Below are 13061 nucleotides of genomic sequence, written 5' to 3' on the forward strand. Positions count from 1 at the left end.
TTATTACTTATTGGCTCAAAGGCAGAAGTGTGAGGATATCCATTAGGCATGCTGTCTGTGTTGTGTGAGATAAAATATGGGTGAAGGCCTTATGAAATAAGTGGAATAAAAAATTCCCATGTTGAATGGGGGATATGGTGTCATGGTCCTGAAGATGAAGAGCTTTAAAATACTTTCCCTGTTAAAAGTGCAGTTTGCTGTGAGTATTTCAAGAAGTAGTTACTGTCATAGTGTTTGAATGCTGCTAAGAAGAAAGCCTTGTGTGGTGAATGAAAAGGAAACAAAAACGTGGACAAGGAAATTAAGAAACACAAAGACTCTTGGGGGTTCACCATGGGCAGCACAAGTGTGGTGAACCAGTGATCAAAAAGATATAGAGGAGTAAAAAATGATTTAAAAAAAGAAAGAAAGAAAACAGAGGCGGTCCATGAGACAAAGAAAAGAAAGGTGAAGCTCTAAGGAAGGATGAGCATCGTAAGCTTGCTAACTCCCTTGTGAGTGAGATGCTTCATTAGATCAGGAATCTTCATGTACCTAAATGAAAACTTTTGTTTTCATACTTTAGCTCATGCGTTCAAATTAGAATATTTCTTCTGGGAACGTGACTATTTCCTTCAATGGAACAAAGTCATGCTACAGGTTTAGGTATCAGATACCAAAATCCTGCCAAGTATCAGAGTGGTTGCAATTATTTTAAGTAAATGCATAATTAAAAAGATTGTGTACAGTCAATAATTCTTATATGAATATCAAAGAATAAGTTCTTTTTTCCCCAGATCAAGTTGCTTCTATGCTTTTGTTTATTTTAATTAATATTTATTTTTATACTCAAGATTTTATTCCCCTTCCAGTCCATCCTTCTACTGTTCTACATCCCATTCCCCCTCCTTGCCCCATGTCTTCATGAGATGTCTCAACCCCACCCACTCCACCAGACATCTAAACTTCCTGGGGCCTCTAGTCTCTTGAGGTGCATCTTCTCTGACTAAACCCAGACCAGAGACTCCTCTGCTGCATATGTGTTGGGGGACTCATATCACCTGGTATGTATTGCCTGGTTGGCAATTTAGTGTCTGAGAGAACTCAGGGGTCCAGGTTAATTGAGGCAGCTTATCCTTTCACAGGGTGGCCCTCCTCCTCAGCTTCCTTGAGCATCTGCCTAATTCAACAAAAGGAGTTGGCAGCTTCTGTTGATTGGTTCAGTGCAGATATCTGCATCTGACTCTTTCAGCTACTTGTTGGGTCTTTTTAAAGGCAATCATGATAGGCCCCATTTTGTGAGCACTCCATAGCCTCTGTAATGGTGTCAGGCTTTGGGGCCTCCCCTTCAGCTGGATCCCGTTTGGGCCTGTCCCTGGACTTTCTTTTCTTCAGGCTCTTCTCAATTTCCATCCTTTACAGTTCTTTCAGACAGGAACAGTTATGGGTCAAAGCTTTGACTGTGGGATAGCAACCCCATCCCTTACTTGATACCTTTTCTTTCTGCTGGAGGTGGGTTCTACCCCCCACCAAATACACACTTCTTTGAGACCTGAGGGTTTCTTACCTCTCAGATCTCTGTTGGAGGATCCTCGGGAAATTGGAAATATATTTACCTAAACATTCAGCAATACCATTCTTGGGAATATACCCAAAGGATAACTTACCACTCCACAGAGGCATATGTTAAACCATGTTTATAGCAACCTTGTTTGTGATAGCCAGAAGCTGGAAACAACCCAGACATCCCAGGACAGAAGAATAGATACTGAAAATGTGGTTCATTTACATAATGGAGTACTACTCAGCCATTAAGAATAAGGATATCCTGAGTTTTGGAGGCAATGGATGCAACTAAAAATTATCATTCTGAATGAGGTAACTCAAACCCAAAAGGGCATGCTTGGTTTATACTCACTAATATGTGGATAATAAAAAAATAGAAAGTACAGAATACCCAAGATACAACCACAGAACTCAAAAAAGTCAACAAGATGAAGGGCCGAGTGAGGATGCCTCAGTCTCACTTGGAAGGGAGAAGAAAGGAACCACAGGGCGTGAGAGAGGGAGGGACCTGGGAGAGAAAGGAGACAGCAGAGAGGAAGTGGGAACATGATTTGGTACTGGGTGGGAGAAGAGGACTGAAACCCTGAGGCCAATGAGAAAGGACAGAAACCAGCAACCACAGGAGGTAAGGGGTAGTGAGAAACCTAAGAATAAGTTCTTCTGAAATGAGAACTAGCAAATTAGGCATTTACTTAAGAAACAGCCATACTTCTTGCAAACACACTGAGTGTCTAAATACCACCTTTATCTCTTGTATAAGTTCATAGAGGCCCTTGCTTAGATGGTGGTTTTATACACTGAGCCTACAATTATGAGTATAACATTTCTCATTTCAAATTTTATTTTGTTCATAAATCTTCCTTAACTTAGATACATCTTATCACATACTTAGTGTTTTTCCATAAATTTGATGTTTTCATTTAATATTGGTTCTTATTTTAAGGTATCCCTTATAATAAGCGATATATATTCAAAATCCTATTAATATATATATATATATATGTGTGTGTGTGTGTGTGTGTGTGTGTGTGTGTGTGTGTGTGTATAAAATATATATTCAAATTGAACAGGCTAGATATTCTGGGATGAACATAAATTGAGAAAATGTTTCTACCCAGATTGCCTAAAGGCAACCATACAAACATTTTCAAAATTAGTGATTGTTGGTGGGGGGCAGGCAATTGAAAATTATAAGAAGACTGACCAAGAACAGAAGCCCTTCTAAATCAATATGACCAAATCTCATGTGTATTCATAGAGAATGAGGCAGCATGTGGGTCTGTACCAGGTTCTCTGTGTATGGCTTCCAGTTTAGGATTTTTATGAAGTTCTTGTAAATAGAGCTCTGATTCATTAGCCATCCCTGAATCTCTGTTTTGTCAAAGTCTAATGCGTTAATTATTTTATATTATTTTCTAAAGGGAGACAGAAAGAGAGTAGATCTCAAAAGGACGTGGGAGGTAACGGGGAGAAGTAGTGGAAAGGTAAACTGCAAGTGAAAGGGAGTAGCTTATGAAGCTAGGACTAAAATGAAATTATTTTAAAATACATTTACTTTCTCTGTTACTTTCCAGACCAGCGTGACAACACACCTTCATGTCTCTGTTTATTTCAATCTCAGACTCACTTCTCTAATTTTGCTCAAATAGAATTATACACAAGACTTTATGGAGACTATTATCATTCATATGTGATAACATTCCTTTCATCATCAGAGTCAAGCTTTTATTTTCAAGTAATACGTGTGTGTATGTGTGTGTGTGTGTGTGTGTGTGTAATTTAAGCACTTCATTGAAACACTGATAAAGCATGTGACAATGAAATTGATACATTTTCAAAAGTATATTTCAGCTTCATTTATTTTGATGTGATGAACAAAAAGATAATATCCTATCAAAAAGCAACTTTGTGAAAAAGGGGCTTTAGTTCAACTTATGCTTTCAGGTTACAGTTCATTACAATAAAAAAAAATCAAAGACAGAAGTTCATACAGATAAATCACATCATAGACCAGAAAGAAATGAATACAAGCATGTTTGCTGGCTTGAGATCATCTCGATTTCTCTACCCTTTGCCTACGGTATGGTGCCACCGTCAGTAGGCTGTCTTTCCCTCTCATTGACACTGGACTAATTTCCATATGCATTCCCACTGGCCAACCAAGTACAGACAATGTAGATTAATCTGAGACCTCTTTGTAGGTATGATATCAGAGCAGAGAAAAATGGAAAGGGGCAGAGTGTAGGGAGCCGTTTGTGCCACACCCAAACATGGCGCCGGCTTCCCGCCGAGAACTCAGCAAACAGAGCTGTTGCCCAGCCAAGAGACTTAATGCGCATGCGCCACATACGTCATAGCCCGCTCTCGGGGCATACTATTGAGTTACTGGAGGGCGCACCAATCAGGTAGCGACACGAGTCTCCTAGGCATATATAGCAGTGCATTTCTCCCCCACGTGGAGAGGGAGATAGTGGAGAGATTGCGGGAGACCCCACATGGAGAGATGGCAGAGAGATCCCATGTGGAGAGGGACCCGATAAGAGAGATTGCAGAGAGATCCCACGTGGAGAGAGACTGGGCAGAGAGATCACACGTGGGAAACTGCACGTGAGAGGTCGCCTATACAGTAGACCCCGGCTCAGAGAGAAGTTTCCTGCTCAAGAAGTCCCCTGCTCAGAGTGCTGTACAATAAAGGTTGTCCGCAGAAGAATCTTGTTGTTTGTTGCACGCCTGTTCCTATCGGCAGGAAGCGTGGGCGCGTGACAGCAGAGTAAGTAATATGAACACTCAGTATTTTTAAAGTAACATTCAAAGATTATATTTCATAAAAATTGTACATAGTTTTATGAGAATATTTAATTGAAACATAAATATCACCTGCATTACAAATATGTATGTCACAATAGTTTGCTATATGTATACATTTTGTAGTGTATGTCAGTCAAATTAATTCATTTATACAAAATTATTTATATTTTTTATGTATAAGTGATTGTACATGAAATCCATTTTCTTATCACTGTTTTTAAATGGGAACAATATAGCATTCATAGTCATAGTTACTAATTGTATAGTAGATTCATAGAATCTACTCATCTTGTATTGGGATGTTATATTCTTTGATTAAGTTCTCTCTGTTGGTCTGACACTGAAAGAAAAGATGAACATAATCTTAATTTAACTACTTGGATCACCAACAGAAAATAGTCTTACATAAAAGGAGGTTACACTGTGGGGCTTAAAATATATGAAAGTTTAACACTCCAGTCTTTTACTTAAGTTTTTACTTAAGTTAACAGGAAGTGTGTGAATGATGCTAATACAATCATAGACACAGATGTATACAAATTTCTTTGTGTGTGTGTGCTTGAATTGTTTGTGTGTGTGTATCTGAGTGTGTGTGTGTGTGTGTGTGTGTGTGTGTGTGTGTGTGTGTGTGTGTGTATTTATGTCGGAGCATGTTCATGCGCATGCATGAGTGTATTTCTGTCTGTGGTACATCACCATGCACATATGTAGTGACTAGAGGACAGCCTTAGATGTTTGTTCTCAAGCATTCACAATCCAGCTTGCTGAGAGGAGTTACTTTTTGTTCTGTGAAAGACTGGCTAGTGGCTAGTATGCGCTGACTGCTCCTTCACAGCACAGGGATAGCAGACTTGTCCTACTGGTCCGGCTTTCTTACCTGAGTTCTTGGGACTCGAATTCAGTTTCTTTTATTTAAGCGACAAGCACTTTATTGACTGAGGTATATGCTCATTACCTGAAGTAAAATAAACATCTTTGAGTAAAGATATCCATTTTGTGACTGAAACTGTATAGCATATCCTATAATGCTTCTATTTCCATATCCAGGTTTATCTCCCTTATATGTATGAGTTTGCTTTGATGTGAAGCTAGGTACTTAGGGGTCAATTTAACATTGTCATAATGTGAAGGAAAAATTCTAAAGAATTGTGTCAAATTCAGGTTTGGTTCTTCATTGTAATGTTGGTATCAGGAAAATTTATATGGATATCTATGAAGAAGTTGATGCTATCAAAAGGAAGATTAAAGATAAAGGTGACACATGACATATCTTACTATACTATAAAACAAAACAAAAAAAAAAATTTACAAAACGAGAAAACTTTAACTATTTCCATGTTACATTTTGTTTTACATGTACTTTAGCTCATTGTAACTATTAAGTTTTCAAGGCATCCAATCAAACCTTGAAAAAAATCAAGTACTGACTAAAAAAATATATTCATATAGTTTTATGTAAAAATTATGTTAAAATCTGAAAAAAAGTACTGACAAAAAATGTATAATTTTAAGCAAAAATGTTTAAAATCTGTACATTTATCTTTGTTTTGTAAAATAAAGTTGTTTTATAAAAATAAATAAATAAATAATCTGAAATACAAAAAAAAAGATAAAGGTGACACATGACATATCTTACTATAATAAAAACTGATATTATTTGTAGGCACATACATATCATATCATTTTTATGCACTCATGATTTCCATCATTAATATTTGAATTTTTTATCTCTAACAATCTTACATGCTTTGCTATAAATTCAACTGACCTTTCATGTTGAACTCAACTTTTTATAGAACATCTGATAATTGATAATATCAAACTAAGGTTCTAACATTGCCTGCTCTGATGCTTTGAAGGTAGAAATATTATAATCTAAGTGTCAAATTACCACTATTTGGATAATCCAGGATTTGCAGATAAATTTATCTTTTGAATTTTCAAAGTGTATAACTCTTCTGAATTTTTGTTAGCATGCATATTCTGCAAAATAAATTATATTCAAGAACTAGAAGAACATTAATATTTAAATTTTTCATTATTTACTTATGGTAAATTAGAGAAAAGAATATGAAACGAAAAGGAATAACTATGGCCAAAGGTAAGATGATTCTTTTATGAAATATGAAGAATCTTAACAGAGTAGGAAATAATATGAAGAATTACCATTAATTTTGATGAACAGAACAGGGTTTGGTAAGGGTAGGATAGAGAGGCTGATAAATTATTGGAATAATAGATGAAGAAGTTTCGTCTATTCATTTACACAATAAAATTATTAAGCTAATGCAAAAGTAATATTTTAGTCAAATTAACTAAATGATTTTGTATAAATGTTTAATATGAATTATCACAAACAAATACTAGGGTTGAAGGGCAGAAAAAATGTTTGTTGTATGCTCACAAAAATCAAAGTACAGGGTCTCATTAAAGCTTAAAACCCAGAGGATGTAAATCCTTGAGTTAGTAATAAGTAGGTACTTTTTTCTTATATAATTTTTTATAAAGGAGATATTAATGGAAAATCAGAAAAAAATAGGAATAAAGAGTAAAGCTGTATGAAAATTTAATTTTATGGACATTATTTCAATAGCATAAAATATCCCCCAAAAATTAATGTATAAGAATGCAGACTAATAGTGTTCTGGCTGGTTCTGTGTCAACTAGACACAAGCTGGAGTTAATCACAGATAAAGGGGCCTCAGTTGGGGAAATGCCTCCATGAAATCCATTTTCTCAACTATTGATCAAGGTGGAGGGCCCAGGCCATTGTGGGTGGTGCCATCCCTGAGCTGGTAGACCTGGGTTCTATAAGAAAACAAGCTGAGTAAGCCAGGGGAAGCAAGCTAGTAAGTAACATCCCTCCATGGCCTCTGCATCAGCCCCTGCTTCCTGACCTGCTTGAGTTCCAGTCCTGACTTCCTCTGGAGATGGACAGCTATAAGGAGAGCTACATAAAGACACTGGAAGAAGGAAGTCTCTCTCTCTCTCTCTCTCTCTCTCTCTCTCTCTCTCTCTCTCTCTCTGTCTCTCTGTCTCTCTCTCTGTCTCTCTCTCCCTGTCTCTGTCTCTCTGTCTGTCTCTCTGTCTGTCTCTCTCTCTCTGTCTGTCTCTCTCTCTCTCTCTCTCTCTCTCTCTCTCTCTCTCTCTCTCTCTCTCTCTCTCTCTCTCTCTGCCTGCTTGCCTTGTGGCACTGAGAAACTGCTAGATCCTTAGACTTTCATTCAAAGATGCTGCTGATCATTGTTGGGGAGTTAGACTACAGACTATAAGTCAAAAACAAATTTTCTTAATATACAGAGACTACCCATAAGTTCTGAGACTCTTGAGAATTCTAACCAACACATTCCACAAGAGAAAATCAATCTCCCTAGCATTGCAAACGTATATATAAAAAAAAAAAAAAAAAAAAAAAAAAAAAAAAAAACTTATGCCAGGGATTCCATAGGCCTTAGTTAGAAATGAATAGTGTTATTTAGCTTAATTAACACAGTATCAAAGTGACTTCTAAATGCTTATGTTTATACTTATAGATAAATAGTACATTCAGTCTCAATCAGAGAAGTTTCTTCTCAGTGAATGGTGCATACAATGACTTATGATTATAGAAGATGTTGAGAATAAGTGATGGATGACTGCTTAGCCACAAATGAAACATTTAAAACATTCTTCTTAAGGCTCAAGGAAAACTGAAAGATGATATAGGAAAAATATATATTCTGTAATATTAGGAGAAGTGTTTTAAAATGCCATTTGCTGGATAAAATATAGATAATCATGAACTTTGGACCAGTAATACCTACACTGTGTCTAGACAAAAATACATACATCAATAATAAAGTATAGATGGATGAAGGCTCAGCAAAACCTGTTATCAATATTAAATTATTTTTTATGAAAAGATTCAAAAGTGGGAGGTAGTCATTGCTTTTATTGTCTATACACTGATGACCCAATTGGGATCCAAGAAGTTTCATTTTAATGTAAATTAAGGACTTGTTTAAACTAAATAATTTTGAAACAATACTAAATGAATCTGGGGCATGTTAGGTGTGGGAGAAATGGCTTAGCATTTAGGACTACTTGCTGCTATTGCTGAAGATCTCAAGTTCAGTTCCCAGCACTCATACCAAGAATCTCACAACTAATTCTAACTCCAATGCTAAGGGTTTTGACAGCTTTATCTGGCATCTGCATATACATGGTTCACATACAGACTAGTAGGTTCATGTGCAAACCCACAAATTCTCTCTCTCTCTCTCTCTCCCTCCATCCCTCCCTCTCTCTCTCTCTCTCTGCAAATATATGCATATATATATAACATGTATGTATATATAATTGGACTAAATATAAACATATATTAACTACTATTCTATTGATATGAGAAAAACCATGAACAAGGCATGTTATAAAATGATGTGCTCTGTTTATGCTTCCAAAAAGATACAGTCTATGATGGTGACCTACAATATGGTGGCAGGAGCAATCAAGAGCTCACATCTCAAACAACAAGCAAGAAATAGAACTAGAACACTCAGAATGATTAGTCTTTTTAGATATCAAAGCCTGACCTCTTAAAACACACCTTCTTCAAAAGAGTCTTAGCCGTTATTACTTCCCATACATTTCTAGTAACTGGGAACTGAATGTTCAAATTTGAGCCAGTGGGAGCCATGCTTATCCAAAGCCTCACAGAGAGGATTCAGGAATATCACAGGTGTTGATAGTAGAGATGAGAGAGAGAAAAAACACATAACATTATAGCAATCATATATTGTCTATGCTGTGCAATTTTCAAGTAACAGAAATAATGAAAGAATACAAAAAGAAAAATCAGTAAAGAAAGTCAAAGTTGACAACAAAGGTATAAGACCACATCTTTTTATCAGCTATCTCGACAAAATATAGCCCACCTGTGTCCTTTGTACCTCACAATGCATTTATGAAGGCAGGGCAAAGACAATTTGATTTTATGAACAATGTAAAGTCATCAAAATATTTATTTATTGAAAGATTCTAATATGTTAAAATTTTTTCTAATATGAAGATGTAGTTGCTATTTGAGCATTGAACATTTTATCTAATTACTATGGTAATCATAGAAAAAAACTGATTATAATACTGCACCAAAGCCTCAATCCTTTAAAAAAAACTGGTCTTCCTTATTTCTTAAGATTTGTTTATTTTATTTTATATAAGTATACGGTGGCTGTCCTCAGACACACCAGAAGAGGGCATCAGATCTCATTACAGATGGTTGTGAGCCACAATGTGTTTTCTGGGAATTGAACTCAGGACCTCTGGAAGAGCAGTCAGTGATCTTCACCACTGAGCCATCTCTCCAGGCCCAAGCCTCAATCTTATAATCATAGATTTCAAAAGTAAACTAATAACAAAAAATAGATCACTTAGCATAAGGTCATGTGACAAACTTGGTCATAATCACACTTAATAAAGCTATTTTTGCATTTATTGTCTATTCTGTTCCTGTTTTTGCATTCTTGAAATCTATTATTTATATATATTCTATGTGTATTCTGCTTCAACTATTAGAAAACAGACTCTTTAAGGGCATGTCTGTTTTCTATCCATATCTACAATGCTTAAAATATTTTTAGTCTATTTTAAGCCATCATTGATTCAGTGAATGTGAATTTGAATATTAGAACTTCAAGAGCATACACAGAGCATGGAGAATGAATGAGCTCAGTTGACATGTCACTATGACAGAAATGATAGTACTATGTTCAATGTGGTTAATTAGCAGCATAAGTATTTCTAGACATTTAAGTGTTAGACTGCACAGACTTGTTGAAAGTTGCTCATGCAGGCATCCACGGCTTAGATAAAGCTGGTGGTGGTCACTATGGACATAATGTTAAAAATAAAACTTAACTGGAGAGGAAAACCGAATTCAGGACTGTCTTAGAAGACTTATTTTCAGATGCTGTCAAATAGCCAATCTTTCAAGACCTTAACAAATGTATCATTCACAGTCCTGATGTTAACTCTAGCTGCACACTTTCTATAGCCCTAAATGTTCACCACTAACTGAGAAAGCCTGTGTTACTCTCTCTTAGATGATGACTTTCTGCTAAATTATATACTAACCTGCCTATTAAACAGTACCATTTAAATATATCATGAGAATCTCAAATTATGCATTTACATCTAGGTTTCTTTTTTCCACAATTTTTTATTGGAAATTCTCTGTATTTACATTTTAGATGTTATCCCTTTTTCAAAATCCCATTCCCCCTCCTATTGATGTCAGGAAATGCTGTCCTCTGCTGCATATGTACCTCGGGCCATGGGTCTTTCCATGAGAACTCATTTGTTGGTGTTTTAGTCTCTGGGTGCTGTGGTGGGTTCAGACAATTGATCATTTTGTTCTTCCCATTGGGTTGCAGAACTGTTCAGCTCCTTCCGTACTTTCTCTAGCTGACTTTGGCTCTTAATAATGTTCATTTAGTACTCACTGACTCAGCAGGTAACAACATCATCCACACATGAGAGACTTTAAGCAGGCACAGCTTGCCCTCTCTCCCTCTTGTTATAGGTTTGCTCCCGCTTCCCTTTGTTTCTTGTACCTGACCACGGTAATCTTGGTTGCACTTCACCTATCTACAGACAATAAACCAAAGTCTTGAAAAGGGGCCTTCTGATACTTTGGTTTCATTGTGTTATTTATTTCTATTCCCATATAAACTACTGACTAATTCTGAAAACACATATCCCAAATTTTGTCATCAAATTTTTAGTTATCTGATTGAAACTGAAAGATTTATTTTTAATCTATTGTCTATCTATCTACTTATTTTCAATCTATCATCTATTATAATATAGGATATATATATATATATATCATTATATATCATATGTATAGATACACACACACACACACACACACACATATATATATATAATTATTTATTGAAGATAGGAGCCATATGTGACTTTCCTCATAGAATGATACAATTTAAAATGTTTGATAAAGAATAAAGAAAAATAATTTTAATGTTTACAGAAAATTCAGCAACAATAACTTGGAAGAGTCTAAGTAGGAATAACATTTTCTAGGGAGTATAGTTTCCATTTTTTCCTTTAAAAATTTTTATTGCATATTTTTTGTATTTGCATTTCCAATGTTATCCCTTTTACACCCATTCCCATTCCCCCTTCTCTCTCCTTGCTTTCATAAAGGTACTCCCTCTCCCAACAACCCTCTCCCACCTAAGAGCATTGAGGTTCCCCCACATTTGGAAAAGGACCGTTCAGTGGACAAAGGGCCTCTCCTCCCAGTGATAAAAACAATACTATTCTCTGCTACATATGCAATTGTAGCCATTGGTCTCTCCATGTGTGCTCATTGGTTGGTGTTTTAGTCCCTGAGAACTCTGGAGGGTTTGGTAGGTTGATGATGTTGTTCTTTCCATAGGGTTGCAAACCCTTTCAGTTCCTTCAGTCCTTTCCATAGCTTCTTTAGTGTGGTCCCTATGTGCAGTCTGATGGTCATCTGCAAGCATCCTCATCTGTATCAGTATGGCTCTGACAGAGCCTCTTAGGAGGCATCTATATCAGGCTCCTGCCAGTAAGCACTTCTCAGCACCAGAAATAGTGTGCGGTTTGGTGGCTGCATCTAAACAACTGCAACTCCTTAGATTTAAATCTTTTAAAAATTGTAATCATCTAAGAATAATTAAAAATTATTTTTGAATAGATTATTTATAATGTTGTCAATGTTCTGATTTTCCTCATTTTTTCCTAAATCCCAAGCATAATACTCAATATATGGCTAAGCATTTTACCTGTTGTGCCAGAGGAAATGAAGACATTTTCATCACTTGTGTAACTCAAAACTTCATTGGATATTTTCAGACCTTTTATGTGAGACGGGGGACCTATATATAAATATATAGAATAAAGTGGGGAGGAGGGAGGGAGGGAGGGAGAGATGTATAACTGAGCTTTTCCTAGATCTGTCTGCCATCACAGGAAGAAACTAAAGTGGAATTATGCTTTGTGTGATACTCATGTCTTATATCTAAGTTCTGTAAGAATCACAGATTTTTTAGACTCACTGGTAAGAATCACAGAATTTAAGAAGTGCCTGGTATAAATGGATTTCCATTCATGTATATTTTTGTGAAGACATAAATAGAAAAGCAGTTGTGAAGGACTTTGATAAAACTGCCTTTGCCATTTTTCTGGCTGGTTTATATTAACTGGAAACAAACTGGAGTAATCTAAGAAGAAAATACAACTGAGAAACTGCTCTCACCAGACTGACCTATTTCTGTGGGTCAAAGATCAATAAGAGAATGTCCACCCTTGGGTCATGTAGGTGATGTCAACTTTGGGTGGTCCTGATTCCTAAAGGAAAGCTAAGCTATTCATGCCATGAGATAAAACTGAGTAAATAGTTTTTCTCTTTACTTCCAATCTCTGTTTCTGTCCAAGTTCTTGTCTTCACTTTTCCCAGTGATCGACTGTGATCCGGACTTTTAAGCTGGATAAGCCATTTCCTCCCTAAGTTGATTTTAGTTATGCCATTTATCACAGCAATAGAAGAAAAAAAACTATGACAGAAATCATACCTCTTTTTTAGATGCTAAAATGCATTGGACAAAGTAAAAGTCAAGTCAAATTTCCTTGACAAGTAGTTGAAGAGATTTCTCAGCAGTTAATAGCACCCACATGGTGGCTCA

The sequence above is a fragment of the Micromys minutus genome (genome assembly GCF_963924665.1).
Source record: "Micromys minutus genome assembly, chromosome: 26".
In the NCBI taxonomy this organism is placed as follows: Eukaryota; Metazoa; Chordata; class Mammalia; order Rodentia; family Muridae; genus Micromys; species Micromys minutus.